The 15,950-nt window shown below is 33.9% G+C and overlaps 2 long non-coding RNA genes across 6 annotated transcripts; both read left to right on the forward strand.

Moving 5' to 3' along the window:
* The first annotated feature begins 10,872 nt into the window (after positions 1–10,872).
* On the forward strand, positions 10,873–11,829 carry LOC140866011 (uncharacterized). Of its 2 annotated transcripts, XR_012144783.1 has the most exons (4): positions 10,873–11,158; positions 11,247–11,270; positions 11,377–11,582; positions 11,748–11,829. It is a non-coding gene; the product is annotated as an uncharacterized lncRNA (long non-coding RNA). The 2 variants fall into 2 exon arrangements; XR_012144782.1 differs by having other exon boundaries at positions 11,377–11,807.
* A 61-nt stretch (positions 11,830–11,890) lies between these two features.
* LOC140866010 (uncharacterized) lies at positions 11,891–15,568 on the forward strand. Of its 4 annotated transcripts, XR_012144779.1 has the most exons (5): positions 11,891–12,965; positions 13,702–13,917; positions 14,075–14,215; positions 14,937–14,970; positions 15,183–15,568. It is a non-coding gene; the product is annotated as an uncharacterized lncRNA (long non-coding RNA). The 4 variants fall into 4 exon arrangements; XR_012144778.1 differs by having other exon boundaries at positions 11,891–13,917; XR_012144781.1 differs by lacking the exon at positions 14,937–14,970 and having other exon boundaries at positions 11,891–13,917.
* Positions 15,569–15,950: the final 382 nt, after the last annotated feature.

Consider the following 15,950-nt stretch of genomic DNA (forward strand, 5'->3'; position numbering starts at 1 on the left):
TCATGATACTAAGTTATTACCCAAGTAGAAACAAACTCATGTGCTCCTCTTCCTCTCATCTAAATCTACACTCCAGTCAGCATCACTAAATCCTACCAAATTAGTGTTGGTTTTCTTAGTGTACCACAAAGCCAAATCCAAAGTCCCTGCCACATATTTCAATATTCTTTTTACGGCCTTAAGATATGTAATTTTTGTGTTAGACTGATATCTAGCACACAAACATACACTAAACATAATATCTGGTCTAGTAGCATTCAAATACAATAGACTCCAAATTATGCTACTGTAGAGGGTGTTGTCAACATCATCGACAACATTTTCCCTACACAGTTTTTCACTAGACCCCATAGGTGTGCGCATGTGTTTAGTGTTGTCATTCAAAAACTTTTTCACAAGAATTCTAGCATACTTAGTCTGACACAAAAATATACCATCATCCATTTGTTTGACTAGCAATCCCAAAAAATAATTCAATTCACCAACCATACTCATATAAAAAGTAGAAGATATGCACTTGACAAATTCATAAAAAAACTTTTCAGAAGAAGCACAAAAAATTATATCATCTACATAAACTTGGAAAATAAGAATATTACCTTCAGATTTTTGCACAAAAATTGTCTTATCTAGCTCACCTCTTTTAAATCCAAGATCAAACAAGTACTCTATCAATCTTCCATACCAAGCACGAGATGCTTGCTGCAACTCATACAATGACTTGTTCAACTTATACACATGATCTAGGTATTGTGGATCCTCAAACCCCTTTGGTTGTCTCACATACATCTTTTCATTCAAAATACCATTCAAAAATGCACTTTTTATATTCATTTGGAAAAGTTTCATTCCCATATGACATGAAATTACAAGCAGAGGTCGGACAGACTTAGTCCGGGCTACAGGAGCGAAGGTCTCATCAAAATCAACTCCCTCAACCTGTGTATACACTTGAGCTACCAACCTAGCTTTATCCCTTACGCTGTTTCCTGATTCATCAGTATTATTTTTAAAAATTCATTTTGTTCCAATTACATTACCATGATCAGGACGAGGTACCAAGTACCAAACATTGTTTCTAACAAACTGTTCTAGATCTTCATGCATTGCATTAACCCAAAATTCATCTTTTAAAGTGTCAGTTATATTTTTTGGTTCAATGTTTGAGATAAAGCAAGAATATCTTACCTGTGAGAACATGGAGCTCATGCAAATCAGTCCAGCCATCTTTTTATAATCCATTTTTTCTTTCCTATGGGTTTGCATATTCCCATGTATATCTCCAATAACATGTGAAGCTGGATGATTCTTCTGAATTTTGCTAGAAATATTCTGTCCTCCTTCTCATCATCATTAGTGGACTGGTCAATTTTTGTTTCTGGAGATTCTGATGAGGATGTTGTCACAGGTGTTCTGACATCTGGGACAACATCTGAACTTCCAAAAATTTCTAGCAGATCATCTACTTCATCTTCGACAGTCTTCTTCTTCAAATCTCTAAAGTCATCAAAAATAACATTAATAGACTCAAAAATTGTTCTAATTCTCAGGTTAAACATTCTATAAGCTTGACTATTCAAAGCATAACCTAAGAACAAACACTTGTCACTTTTAGCATCAAACTCTGCAAGGTGATCTCTATAATTTAAAACGTAACATACACAACCAAAAACATGAAAGTAATTAAGGTTCGGCCTCTTTCCCATGATAATTTCATAGGAGGTCATAGTAAAATCATTCCTCAAGTATACTCTATTTGAAATGTGACATGCTGTGTTAAGGTTTCTGCACAAAAATGTTTTGAAATGTTTTTAGAACTCAACTTCAAATGAAGTCTTTTTAAACTCCTTACCATGATGAGTCCGAATTCTGATTACCTTCAAGTTTTGTAGATTAACAATGCTTGTGAGAAATTTCTTAAAAGCATAAAAGAAATCTGATTTTTCTCTCAAAAAGCAATACCAATTATATCGTGAAAATTCATCAACACAAACAAAGGAGTATTTCTTACCGCCAAAGCTTTTCACGTCCATTGGACCCATCAAGTTCATATGTACAAGCTCAAGGCACCGTGTTGTCTCAGATGTTGACAACATCTGGTGTGACACCCTGGTTTGTTTTTCCTTTTGACATGCTTTACACACAAATGAAATTTCAGACATTAAATTAGGCATACCTCTAACATCATCAAGCTTACTTAAGTCCTTCAAAGTCTTGAAGTTTGCATGACCCAAATTTTGATGTCATAGGTTGAATTCATTCACTTTTGTATGTCTACAAGCCATCTCTTCTCCAAGTTGGTAACAATTATCAACTGATCTCGTACCTGTCATGACACAAGAATTAGAGTTATCAAAAACTTTACACACATTCTTATCAAACATCACATGCAAATTATCATCACAAAGCTGGCTAATGCTTATTAGATTTATAGTTAATCCTTCAACATGTAGCACATTGTGAAGTTTAGGAAGTCCAACTAAATCCAGTGTGCCTTTTCCAATGATATTTCCCTTTGATCCTGCTCCATAAGTCACTTTTCCACTTATTAGTTTAACATAATCTGTGATAAATTGTCTTGAACCAGTCATATGTCGAAATCTTCCACTATCAAAGTATGAAGAACCTGAAACATTAGTTTTCAAAGCAGTATAGATAATATAACAATGAATTTCAGCTTTTGGTACCCAAACCTTTCTTATAGTACATCTGTTCCTGGAGATGTTGTGGTTGATGTTGGGCAACATCTTAGGCAATATTTGAGATGCAGGCCTCTGTGTGAAGTCTTCTTTCAACTTGAAACATAAAGGTTTGATATGACCAAGCTTGTGACAGTAGTGACACACAAACTTACGTTTTCTTTGGGGCTATTTTGGACCAGAAGCTTGTGGCTTTGATGAGGGATATTAGTTGTTGAGGCCTTTTTTAACGAGCAATTTCAAATGCTTCTTTCCTTGATAAACACAGTAGGTTTTAAAGTTTCACCAACTTCAAACTTAATGTTTTCAAAGCCTAGTCCTTCTTTACCATCTCTGCCCATCATGAGTAATGAGTCAAGCTTGCTTTTGCTTGAGTTGAATATGGTCGGTGTGGCCTTGGCTTTCCCAAGATCTTCCTTTACCTGACACAATTCCAAATATTTCTTACTCAACATCACTTAAAGTCTCGAGTCTTGACACAACAACCTTTAACTCAGAATTATCCTTTGAGAGGATAGTGTTCATCTTGTTTCTTTCAATCCAATCAGCATACAGTTTTTCATAAAGAGTTTGCACATCTTCCAGAGTCATTCTTCCATCATCTGCATCAGGATTGAAAGAAACAAGATGAACACCAACATATAGTTCTTCATAAAGAGTTTACACATCTTCCAGAGTCATTCTTCCATCATCTACATCAGGATTACTCAAGACATCAATAGTAGATGAATTTAAACATACTGACCTTAGGGAGATGTTGCGGCCAGATGTTGCAACACCTGTGGAAGCACCTAAATGATTGACTTGAAACAACTTCTTTCTTTCCATCAATGTTGTCAAGGATGTGTGACTTTCTTCTTCAGTCTGTTGTTCATTTTCTTCAGATTCTCCATCATTCAAGGATGTGTTAATCCCTTTCCGAAGCCTATTTGCACATTCATTGGCATAATGACCATAGCCTTGACATTTATGACACTGCATCGTGTCAATATTCTTTGCAGTAGACTTTTTCTTCCCTTCCAGCATGAGTCGATGATTATGAGGATCAGGAAATTTCCTTGGTGATTGTTCAGGCCCACCTATTCTCGGAGGTTTTTTGGCAGTAGGAAAACTTGGAGCTTTGAGTTTCTGATCAGACCTTTCTGTCTCCCTCGTCATTTTTAGATAATCACCAAAGTTCTTAGTGATGAGTGATATGGAGTCATCTTCCAAATCTGATTCAAGGAGTTCTTGACCGAATTGAACTATATTTTTGTATGTGTCATTCGACACCTGGAAGGCTATATATTTCCCTTTGTATTTATTCTGTGTGCTCGTGTTCATTTCAAACACTTGAAGAATGCTTATTAGTTCTGTTAACTCCATCTTTGAAGTATATTTTACTAATTCAAGAGCCCAAATCTTTTCATTGAATCTTTCTGGCATAGATCGAAGAAGCTTGTTCGCAAGTCGCTCATTAGCTATCGGTTCGCCAAGAGTAAAAGATTAAGTGGCTATCTCCCGAAGATGATGATCATAAGCTGCAATAGTTTCATCTTCTTGCATCTTGAGGTTTTTGAATTTGGTGTTTAGCAACCTCATCTTTGTTCGTTAAAACTCTCAATTTTCCCTTCACAATGTTCTTGTAGAGCATCCCATGCATCCTTGGCAGTGATGCAATCAGCAATGAGTCCAAACATCCTCAAATCCACGTTTGAGAAAATTGCATTTATTGCTTTGGCATTGTAGCTCGAAATTTGTGCCTCCTCCGTGGTTAGGTTGTTTCTGGCTTAAGAATATATTCACCCTAAGAATCTAAGATCTTTCGAGATGAACATCCAGTGAGAATAATCTGCCATGCACGCTCGTCCATCACCTTGATATTAAAACACATCCTAGTCTTTCATAGGGCATAGTTTGTACCATTTAGAACTGGAGGTTTGAGAAAGGAGTTTGTAGTTGCTGAATTCATAATATTCCTGTATCAATAAAATAACTAGGATCAATCTTAGTGTATCATGGCTCTGATGCCACTTGTAAGGAATATTGAGGTATGAAAAATATCAGAATCAGATGTTGTCACTAAATGTTGACGACATCCGACACAACATGCAGCGGAAATATTTAAAAAGCGTGAAAAAAAAACAAACCAATATTAAAAAGACTCAAGAATAATTATGCACAAGTACTCAGTGCCTCATGACAAAAGGCTTCACTAGAAAATTATAAACTGTTTTACAAAACCTTAATACTAGTGAATGTCACTAAAAATCAATTTTCTCAAAAGCAAGTGAGAAAATAAAACAATCAAAACAACTCTCTAAAATTCTACTGAAAGTGGAAAAATAATCTTCTTATTTTTAGAGGTTGCAAACACTACCTTAGCATTTGGATTATGAAAATAGTTTCCTTTCCGTTTCTGATTGGATCCGGATTAATTTGTGAAGAGAATCTCAATAATCTTCTTATTTTTAGAGGTTGCAAATACTACCTAAATGTGAGATATTAATTTTTGATACAATTTCTGATGAATTGTATAAGTTATGAAAGTTAATTCCTTCATTATCCAAAATAATGAGAGTTAAATGGTAGTTCAGAAACTACTACCTCCAAGAATTCAAATTACCAATTTGAATCTCTTATGGGCGACCCGTTAACCCATTATTAATTTCTTACACAATCAACCTCCTATTCTATATTTTATCTACAGATTTTGACATGTTCCCTTCCAATTTCAATGATTCATGCTACCAGGAAATTTGTTGTGAAAACCGGGATTCAAACTAATGTTGAAGGACATGAGAACTGAGGTTAGAATTCGGTCTCTGCTTCAGCTTGCGATGAGTATGGAAGACGCAAATATCAACGACATGATGATTTTAATGTAATATCTGTCTTGTTTTGTGATTATCATAACATTTCTTTGCAGACTTTCAAAAATCTCTGTGTTTTCCTACCACAAAGTGTCCTCACGTGTAATTATTTGATGCTTGGTACATTATTTGATAGCCGTCAAAGAAAGTTTTAAGGGTGAAAGCTAAGATTACTGTACGTCCACTTAGTACACATCATGAAGTTCATGACCTCTGGTTTATTTAGCGAGGTTCTTGAATGCATAATTCTTTGTCAAATATATTCATTTTGAATTTCAAAATGGCAACATTATCAATTTTGTTTTTAAACGGTCATGAATTAATAATCATAATCTGTCATATTTCGCTTGAACAATCAAGAATCTCTTCATATCCTGCCCTAAATTATTTGTTACATCTGCAGCCAACAATTTTGGCCTAGATATATATATACAATATTTGTGTACAGTATTTAGAGACACGGGCAGACAGCGACACCAGGATGACGCTTAATTGAAATTGCTGACTATAGAAGTCTTTAAAATGATTTGTGATTTTACCAATAAGTAACCAACATCGAAAGTTGGTGATAACATTCGTTTCATTGATCCAATTTCCCCTTAACAATTGGTATCACGAACACCCCACACATAATTTTATTTATTAATATGTTTGGATTAATATGCCATAATTAATGTTGGATATAATAATAAAATATGTTATCACACTAATTAATCACTAATGTACGTACATTCATTGGGTGCATGGCCGTAGAGATGATCACGGTACAGTTTGAGCGGTTTTCTCATTAAATTCAAACCGAATTATGAGGTATACGGTTCGGTTTGAAAAATATTTTTTAATCACGATTTTTTTATGTAAAAGTATTAAGTACGGTTTCGGACGGTAATGTGGTTTTTCTTATGAAAGACTAATAAAAAAACTTACAAACATAAGATAGACTAAAATAAAATAGAAGTTAGAATTAAGTTAATAATAATAATAATATTATTAAATGAACTTAGATTAATGTCTTTCAAATGAAATCTAAATTATGTAAAATAAATATTATAGATAAAAAAATAATTGAATCATGCAATCTTATAGTTCAAAGAAAATCAACCACAGATGAAGAAACAAATATTTTAGCAAATGTTAGTTAATTATTTCACAAAATATTTGAAGTTTTCAACAAAGTCTATACGTTTTTAAGATAAGAAATGCTTATGGTTGACAATTGAGAAAATATAATGAATTATTTGACCACAGTTGAAGTAATGAGATGAAATTAAGTTCTATTCAATAGTTAATTTTGTTCATATACTTATTTTTTATTTATATATGAAAAGAGTTTTAAAAGATATTTTTTTCTGGCCTCCAATTTTTTCCTTAAATGTGCTTGCATCATGGATGCTAATATAACAAATTAAATTAAATGAAATATGAAATATTATCATTAAATTTTAATTCCTCAAGTTTCGTATCAAATTTAAGTTTTTATTTTGTACCATCATGAATTAAATCTTATCATTTTGAACATTGTGTAAAATTGAGTCAAATTTGGAAAAAATATCTAATAAATTGGGTTGTATTTACTAGTTATTTAATGTTAAGTATATAATAAATAATATAAAACTCAAGTAAATTACTACGCGGTGCGGTGACGCGGTTTTTCATTCAAATTGCCATCGCATCATTATATACGGTGCGGTTTGATTGTTTAATTTTCAATCGCGATTTTAATCAAAAATTGTACTTGGCAGCGTTGTGCGGTTCGGATTGGTCGATTCGTGCAGTTTTTCATAAAATTTGATCACCACTACAGGGCTGGATAAAACCATTGTATTAATGCATCAAAGTTATTCATAATCCAGGCTCGAACCACAAATAATAATAATAATAATAATAATAATAATAATAATAATAATAATAATAATAATAATAATAATAATAATAATAATAATAATAATGTTTTTTTAGGTAAATAATAATAATGTTTTGGTGAATCATGTTATTATTTTAAATCAATTTCAGTACTTCAACATTAAATATGTTTATATTTATTTCTAAAGTATGCAATAGCCAAATCAATTGTTGTGTACATTTTTTTTCTTGATTCTGTGCGTTTTTTTTTTTCTATCTAAAGTTAAGTAATTTGATGTCTTCATAATAAAATATATGATCATGTTTTTTTCGTGATCCTGTTCATCAGTTATTTTTTATTTTATCTAAATATTACAATTATAATAAATAAGTAAATAACAGAGGGAACATTTAAAATCAATTAAAATTGGAAAAAAAATCCCACTTAATTCAATATATTGAATGAAAATGAAAATAACAAAAAAAAAATTGAATAAGAATTTTTTCTTTTAAAAAAAGTCCAAATTCCTTTTAAAATAAATCCAGATAACAATTTTAAAGATGGCATTTTGGTAATATATTCCATCCCTCAAAAACCTTCTCTTCCTCCAAAATGGAGGACGACAATAGCAGCACGGTTGGAGAATGGTCCTTGTGCCTGACATTTACTGTTCCCACATCGCGATGTTATTAAAAAAATTAGTCTTTTATAAATGGATTAGCTCAAGCATTTTATCGCCGGGCTCAGTTGCGTGAGCCTGTAACCTAAGCAGGGGCATTAAGGCAGAGAGGGAGGTGGAGAGGGGAGCCATGCATGGAAGAAGGTAAGTGGCAATCTCACATGCCAGATTCTCTCGTCAATCTCCTAATAATAATAATAATTTAATAGAGGGTCCATGCCATTCCTCGGAGCGTGGTGTTGGTGTTGTAAATTTATCTGCCACCCGACGGCCGATATTGTATTGTATGGTGGCCGCACCCACCTTTGTACGGAGTGATATCCATTTCAAACTGGCTTGACAGAGCAGTAGCTTCCGGTTGACAGAGATCTGCTTATGAGTTTGCAATCTGTGTATGGCTTCCCCTCCTCCAATCCGGACCCCTGACCTTTTCTTAGATTGATTAATTTTTCTTTCTTTGTAGCTTGCAGGATATGTATGCATTTTCAATATGAGGAATTGGCTGCTGCAGATTTAATTTGATGGAATTAATGGTGTTTGTGGTTGTGTCGTTTTTTATTTCGTTGTTGGTTGAGTGTATTGATTGCGCATTTTGGTTTCTTGCTTGGTATCTATATATAATATGGTTTCATTTTTCTGTTCCTAATTGCAATATTAATTTAATGTATTCTGTTTATTTGATTTAATTTGATGGAATTAATGGTGTTTGAGGTTGTGTCATTTTTCATTACGTTGTTGGTTGAGTGTATTGATCGCGCATTTTGGTTTCTTGTTTGATATCTATATATAATATGGTTTCATTTTTCTGTTCTTAATTACAATATTAATTTGATATACTGTTTATTTGATTTAATTTGATGGAATTAATGGTGTTTGTGGTTGTGTCGTTTTTCATTTCGTTGTTGGTTGAGTGTATTGATCGCTCATTTTGGTTTCTTGCTTGATATCTATATATAATATGGTTTCATTTTTCTGTTCCTAATTGCAATATTAATTTGAAGTATTCTGTTTATTTGATTTAATTTGATGGAATTAATGGTGTTTGTGGTTGTCGTTTTTCATTTCGTTGTTGGTTGAGTGTATTGATCGCGCATTTTGGTTTCTTGCTTGATATCTATATATAATATGGTTTCATTTTCCTGTTCCTAATTGCAATATTAATTTGATGTACTATTTATTTGATTTAATTAGATGGAATTAATGGTGTTTGTGGTTGTGTCGTTTTTCATTTTGTTGTTGTTTAAGTTTATTGATCGCGCATTTTGGTTTCTTCCTTGTTATCTATATATAATATGGTTTCATTTTCTGTTCCTAATTGCAATATTAATTTTATGTAATGTTTATTTGATTTAATTTTATGGAATTAATGGGTTTGTGGTTGTGTCGTTTTTCATTTCGTTGTTGGTTGAGTGTATTGATTGCGCATTTTGGTTTCTTGCTTGGTATCTATATATAATATGGTTTCATTTTTTTGTTCCTAATTGCAATATTAATTTGATGTATTCTGTTTATTTGATTTAATTTTATGGAATTAATGGTGTTTGAGGTTGTGTCGTTTTTCATTACGTTGTTGGCTGAGTGTATTGATCGCGCATTTTGGTTTCTTGTTTGATATCTATATATAATATGGTTTCATTTTTGTGATGACCCGAGTTCTAATCTCTCATTAATCTCATTAATCATTATTAAACCATGTTAGACAATAATCAAAGTCTAAACAAAAGAATAAAAAAAAAAAATTTTTTTTTTAAATAAGTTGCACTGCGCACGCGCGGGCATCACCCCTCGCGCGCGCGCCGGCCAATGGGACCGAGGTCCCCTGGCTTGGCTCGCGCGCGCGCGAGCAGGAGCTCGCCCGTGCGCCAGCCAAACCAACAGAAAAAAATAATGGTTCAGCTGCTGTCAAAAACGAGATCATGCCTATGATTGATTCAAGATCATGTCCTACCAAAGTCTAGACATGATGAAATCAAGCATAACAACTACCATGCATTCTAACATGCTTTTAATGCTAGTAATAAACCATTCCAAGGCTTTACAACATAATCATCATTCTCATAACATGTAATAACATTGTCATATATCCAGATCAAGACACCTTATGTTGATTCAAGGATTTACAACATATTTCCAACCCTATAAACATCAACAAAACCACAACTCAATCATCTACAAGTCTTGGTACAAGTATCTTCTAACATGATCATGTTTAAGACTCAATAAACTTCATGACAGCACACATAACTCCTAACTCGGATCCTCACGCTATATCGATTTCATCCCTTGTTCTTTAAGTCCGCCTTTGCCCGGTTCCACTTCCTCCTATTGCAATGACACATACAACAAAACAATACACTAAAACAAATATGTTAATTAACCACACTAAAAAGACAACGGTTTTATAAATAAACTGTTGACTTTTGGCCTTTAACAACGGTTTTTACAAAAACCGTTGTCGTTGGCCTTATTTTAATAAAAACGACAACGGTTTTTAAAAAACCGTTGTCTTATATGTATCAAAGACAACGGTTTTAAAAAACCATTGTCTATGTGCGCTGTTTTTTGGAAGTTTACAACAACAGTTTTTAAAACCGTTGTCTATGTGCGTGTTTTTGGAGCCCTACGACAACGGTTTTTTTAAACGTTGTCTTTTTCTATCGTTTTATGTAATCTAAGACAAAACTTTTATCAAATCGTTGTTGTTTATTTTTTTTAATAAAAAAATATACATATGCATATATAGCGCCTACAGCCACACACGTAAGTTTTCATAGAACTACGAAATAAAGAAAGAAAAGGGAAACCCTACCCGTAGCCCCCTTCGACTTATCTCAACTCCGGCTCGCTGATCGTTCATCGGAAACAGGTCAATGATTATTTTCTTCTGCGTTTACTCTCTCTTCTCGATCGTTTTCTTTCTTCAACCCTTGACCATCGCCGCCTATTGTTGCCAACGTATCTTTTGAGTCGGCCGTTTTTCGCCGCTGCCACGCCGTCGCCGACCGCCAAACAACCTGGAACCATCGTTTTAGGAAGCTTGGAGATTTATTTCAGAACTTAAGAACTAAAATTCTCATTGTTGAAGGTAAATTCAAAAACTAGGGTTTTAAAATTTGGGAATTTTGATTTATTGGATTTCCAATAATTGATATAAGTTGTATTATTGGTTGTAGGTGTCATGTTTGAACCGATAGGAGGTATTGGTACTTTTTCAGAATATTTTTCAAATTAATTTTGAATATTCAGAGTTAATTTTTTTAATTTTAGTGTTTAGAAATGAGTTGTTTGTACCCTGGGTTTCAGTCAGAAACAAGATTCAAAGGTGGACATACCATTAGATACCATGAGTGTAATGTAGAGGAGGAGGTGCTTTGGTTGGTGCTGAAGTGCGTGCCGGTAGCACACCTGGATGCCATGAGGCAGTGCTTGGGAATTGGTGATGAGGATGGTGTAGTTTTGCACATTAGATTTCTTCGTTTGGAATGTGGAGTTGAAGAGGCTGAGTATCGGTATGTGTACCCTTGTTCTCTTGGCTAAAGTTGAGCACGGTGATGAGTACATCCTTGTTTTGCATTTCCTGATTTTTCCTACGTTGTCTACAAGATCTTTGTTGCTTGTTTTTCTCTCTCTCAATCACTATTTCTAACTCGCCAATTGTTGATTATTGAGACAAGTCACATGCTACGAGGAAAAAATTGCTCTCTATATATGCAAAAGCGCTTTCATCTCATTCCACTCCCCTTCTGATGATGCTTCAGGTTAACTTTATGCTTCAATCTTTTTTTGCTGGTTTTTCATGTTTTACTTCTGAGTGAATTCTTACTTCAACTAGTAAATTGCTCTTTATGTATTTGATAAGTGTTAAATGCGTATGAACTTGTGCATTCAATGTTTCAGTTTAACTGTTGTTGGCAGTGATCCCATAACTGAGTAAAACTTTTGACAAGCGTAATGTCCAGGAAACTACTATAGCATTGATAGAACAACTTGTTGAATACAATACTAATTTCAGGGATCAATGTGACAATATTATTTTCACCTTCAAGAATTTTCCTACATACTTGCCGTTAAAACTTTTTTGTTTATATCACCGTGAAAGGATTAGTTTGTGTGATGATTGGTCTTACAGCTTATTCAAGATGACCTAATTTGTGAATATATTGAGGCATATAAGGCGTGTGAAGCTAACCAAATTCCTATTCCTTTTCAACGCCTTCAAACTTTATGTCAAAAACAACACTTGAGACAAATTTAAATGACTCATCATTGTCACTGGAGATTGCCACTGCTTCTTGCATGCGGGACTTGTATCATTATGCTCGTGTGCAAGGCTTCCACACACTGCTATTGGTGAATTAATTTTCCATCTTAAAGTGTTAACTTTTACACCATCAATTATAGATTTTATTGTTGTCTATTAACCAACACATGCCTTATGATACGAGTCAGAAAAACATATCCCATGGTCTCCAGTTATGTTTTATTGTTTTAATGAAGGAACCTTTTGTGCATGATCCCGTTTGAAGGCTTTCTCTTTAGGGAAAAATAGTGTTAGGACAATTTCCACATGTCGTGCTTCCACAGTAAAAATAAGATAATTTTTTATTTTTATTTTTTATCGGAGAGTTGAAAACTTGAAGTCATCAATGACTTTTGGTCCTACAGTGATTTTTTTCTTATTCTGGTCACTATATGTATTCTAATATCTTGAATTTTGCACATTAGGTTATTATGTTGTTTCCTTGGCTTCAACCCCTGGTAGCTGCCTTGGGTTGGGATCTTTTGGCTGGGAAAACCAAAATGAGAAGAAAACTTAGGCAGTCTCTATGGACAAGCAAATCTCAAGCGCTTAGGTTGGAAGAGTCTTCTCCTTATGCTAATAATCAGATGAGGTGAATAATGCCATAAACCTTTGGTGCATAAACCAAACTCCTGCATATTTGCATCACATCACATCCTCAACAGATCCACCTAGGCTTGAATATATATATCCTAAATTTTGCTTCTGGTTCAGTTTCTTGCTAAGTTACTAGAGTACTAGACAACTGTTTAACAGCTGCTTACTTAGAAATTTGAATGATGATATTTTGGGGTGTCTTGAGTGCTTCTATTTGACTCGAAAGTAAAAAAGCTTCAGTACAGGTTTACTTTTTTGTGTAAAAGAACTTCAGTGTTATACAGTCATTTACACATTTATCAGTTCATATTTATTTGTTATGAATATAAAGACTCTTTGAAGGTTTTGGAAGCTGATATTCAGCATGCAAATGCTCTGTAAGCTTCTTTTTCATCTGGGTTTTTTTGTGTATCCACTTATAATTTATGTGCACCCGTGTTTTCTCTTTATGAAGTGTTTTGTGGTAAAAATAATTGTATTCTGAATTAGTGGATGAAATAAACCAGAGGAGAAAATTATAAGCCTGCAAATTCTAATGCGACTTTGTGTTTGGTGCCACTTTTATGGCAATTTTTTGATTTTTTTTATTTCTTGGTACAATCAATGATTTCTGCTTATTAGGTTGTATAAATTCCTCTGGTTGATGGTTGATAGGATGGTTTGTAAAGAGATTCCTGAGCTTTTACATGAAATTTTTGGCCTCTGTTTGTTGTTGGTTTTAAATGGTTTAGGTATTATCCTATCCATTGGTATATAAGTATATCAGGCAGAAGTAGACCAACCCTGCCTGCCTATTGAGACCCCTTGGCAATGGAGCGCACATAAGCAACCGTTCGCCATTTCTCCGTGGAGGAAACTGAATCGAGAGGCAGCTGAAAATGGTTATGCTATGCTTCGTTCTGGATCTCCGGACCATACCACCTCCAACTCTGAAAGATTTGAAGCAGGTATACTTGCGGCAAGCTGGAATGAAATAATCGAAGAAGTTAGCTAAATCGATTAATTTTTTGTTCGCGTACCCTTAATCTCGACATCCGAGAAATCAATTGTGGATCGAACACTTATTGAATTCAATTTTTTCTCGATTTCTTTCTGATTTGGTAGTCGTTGACGATGCTGGGGAATTACTGCGCACTTTCGTTGTCCAAATACGATTACATTTCCAGTACCACTGAGTCGAAGCCCCTGTTGGATCTCATTGGACTTCACTACTTCTACACGGATATGAGTACCTATTAAGATGAGGTATTCTGCTCGAAAATTTTCTCTTATGCACAAATCAGTTTATCTGGGAGTTTATTAATTTTTTTATGCTATTTCCGGCTAATTATAGTAGTTAATGGTATGCATAGATTGACTGTATGAATTCAACTTTAAGCTAGTAGCGTGTTTTTCTATGATTTAGTAAAGTTATTGTTTGTGTCTGGCGATATTTTTTTGGGGGGAACAGAATGTTGTTTAGTATTAGGATTGGCATTGCCGTGATTTTTGTATCCACAGGATCTCATTGTGTTCATATTAGTGTGGCTTTAGAGTTGACAAGTATAAAATCTTTTATGACTGTTTTGTTTGTCTATCTTAATGATGTTATTTCGATTCCTAATGATGCTTGTAAATTGCTCCTCTGACTGGAGGTCGAGCTTACATAATTGAAATCAGAAGAGATTAATGGGTGGTTTTAAGTTCATATTTATTTGTTATGTATTATTATTTTGTGTTTCTGTAGTATTTGGTGATAAAATAAAGTGTAGTTATTTTTTTTCTGCCGTAGTTCTTCTCCTTGCTTTAATTTCATTTGCGAATCCATTTTCTGTCCATGTGTTTCTCTCTGGCGACATTGAGATTGCGATTAATTAGTTTTCTATTTATATATTCATTCTAGTTTCGAAGTCATTGATTATCTCCACATGTGTTTTGCTTCTATTAATTGTTTGCATCTGTATTTTCTAATTCACTTTTGTTTCAGAGCGTGCATGAAAAGAAACCTTTCTTCTTGAAAGGTAATACTTTTAATCTTGTTAAGATGTATGGGTTTATAGGTTTGGTGCTATATCAACTAAGGGTTGGTCGTGTGTTCTCTAGATTTGCTGTATGATGTGTCCATTAGTTTTTTTTGCATTCTGTTAATGGTCTAAAAATCAGTGGACAGATCGAGTCTTTTAGTTAAGATGAGTAGCACTGATGGAGATACCACATATGCTAATTTTTTTAGTGGACAGTGAACTGAAAGGGAGTTTCGCTGACCTATTGATTCACGAATATGGAAGCATTGTGGTTAAGAAATTGATGGGTGCATCCCGAGGGAAACGTGTACCTCGAATCATCAACGAGATAATCGGGAGTCCAAGGTTCTTGTATGTCCTAGTAGAACCTTCTCAAGACTTTGAATGATCTGATCTGCCAACACTCCTAAGTCCCAACTGCTGGATAAGAATTGAAAGAGGAATCATCTCTGCTTGCCGAGAAATAATGCTTCCTTTCTGTTTGGCTTCTGTATTTTTTCCGATATATATTTCCTCTCTCAATTATTCAATTTTTTCAAGATTAGTTCATAGATCTATTTTCTAGAATGCATTAAATTAGAATTCGAGTTTTGAATGATTTGTAATACTGGAAAATTATATATTAAATTTTATTTTTGAAATTTTAAATTTTGATTGATTTATAATATTGAAAATTTGTATATTAAATTTATTTTTTTTTGTTTTTTATTTGAAAAAAGACAACGAATTTTCACCGTTGTCGTATGTAGTATAAAATTGTTGTTGAAGGCCCTGTTATTTAAAAGACAAGCTTAAAGACAACGGTTTTTCACTGTAAACGACAACGGTGAAAAATTGTTGTTGTATGCCTCAAAAGACAACGGATTTAAACTGTTGCAGAACCGTTGTCTTATGCCTTCAAAGACAATGGATATAAACTGTTGCAAAACCGTTGTGGTATGCTACCAAAGACAACGGATATAAACCGTTGTCGTAGG

This window comes from Henckelia pumila, chromosome 4 (genome assembly GCF_033568475.1).
Source record: "Henckelia pumila isolate YLH828 chromosome 4, ASM3356847v2, whole genome shotgun sequence".
NCBI lineage: Eukaryota > Viridiplantae > Streptophyta > Magnoliopsida > Lamiales > Gesneriaceae > Henckelia > Henckelia pumila.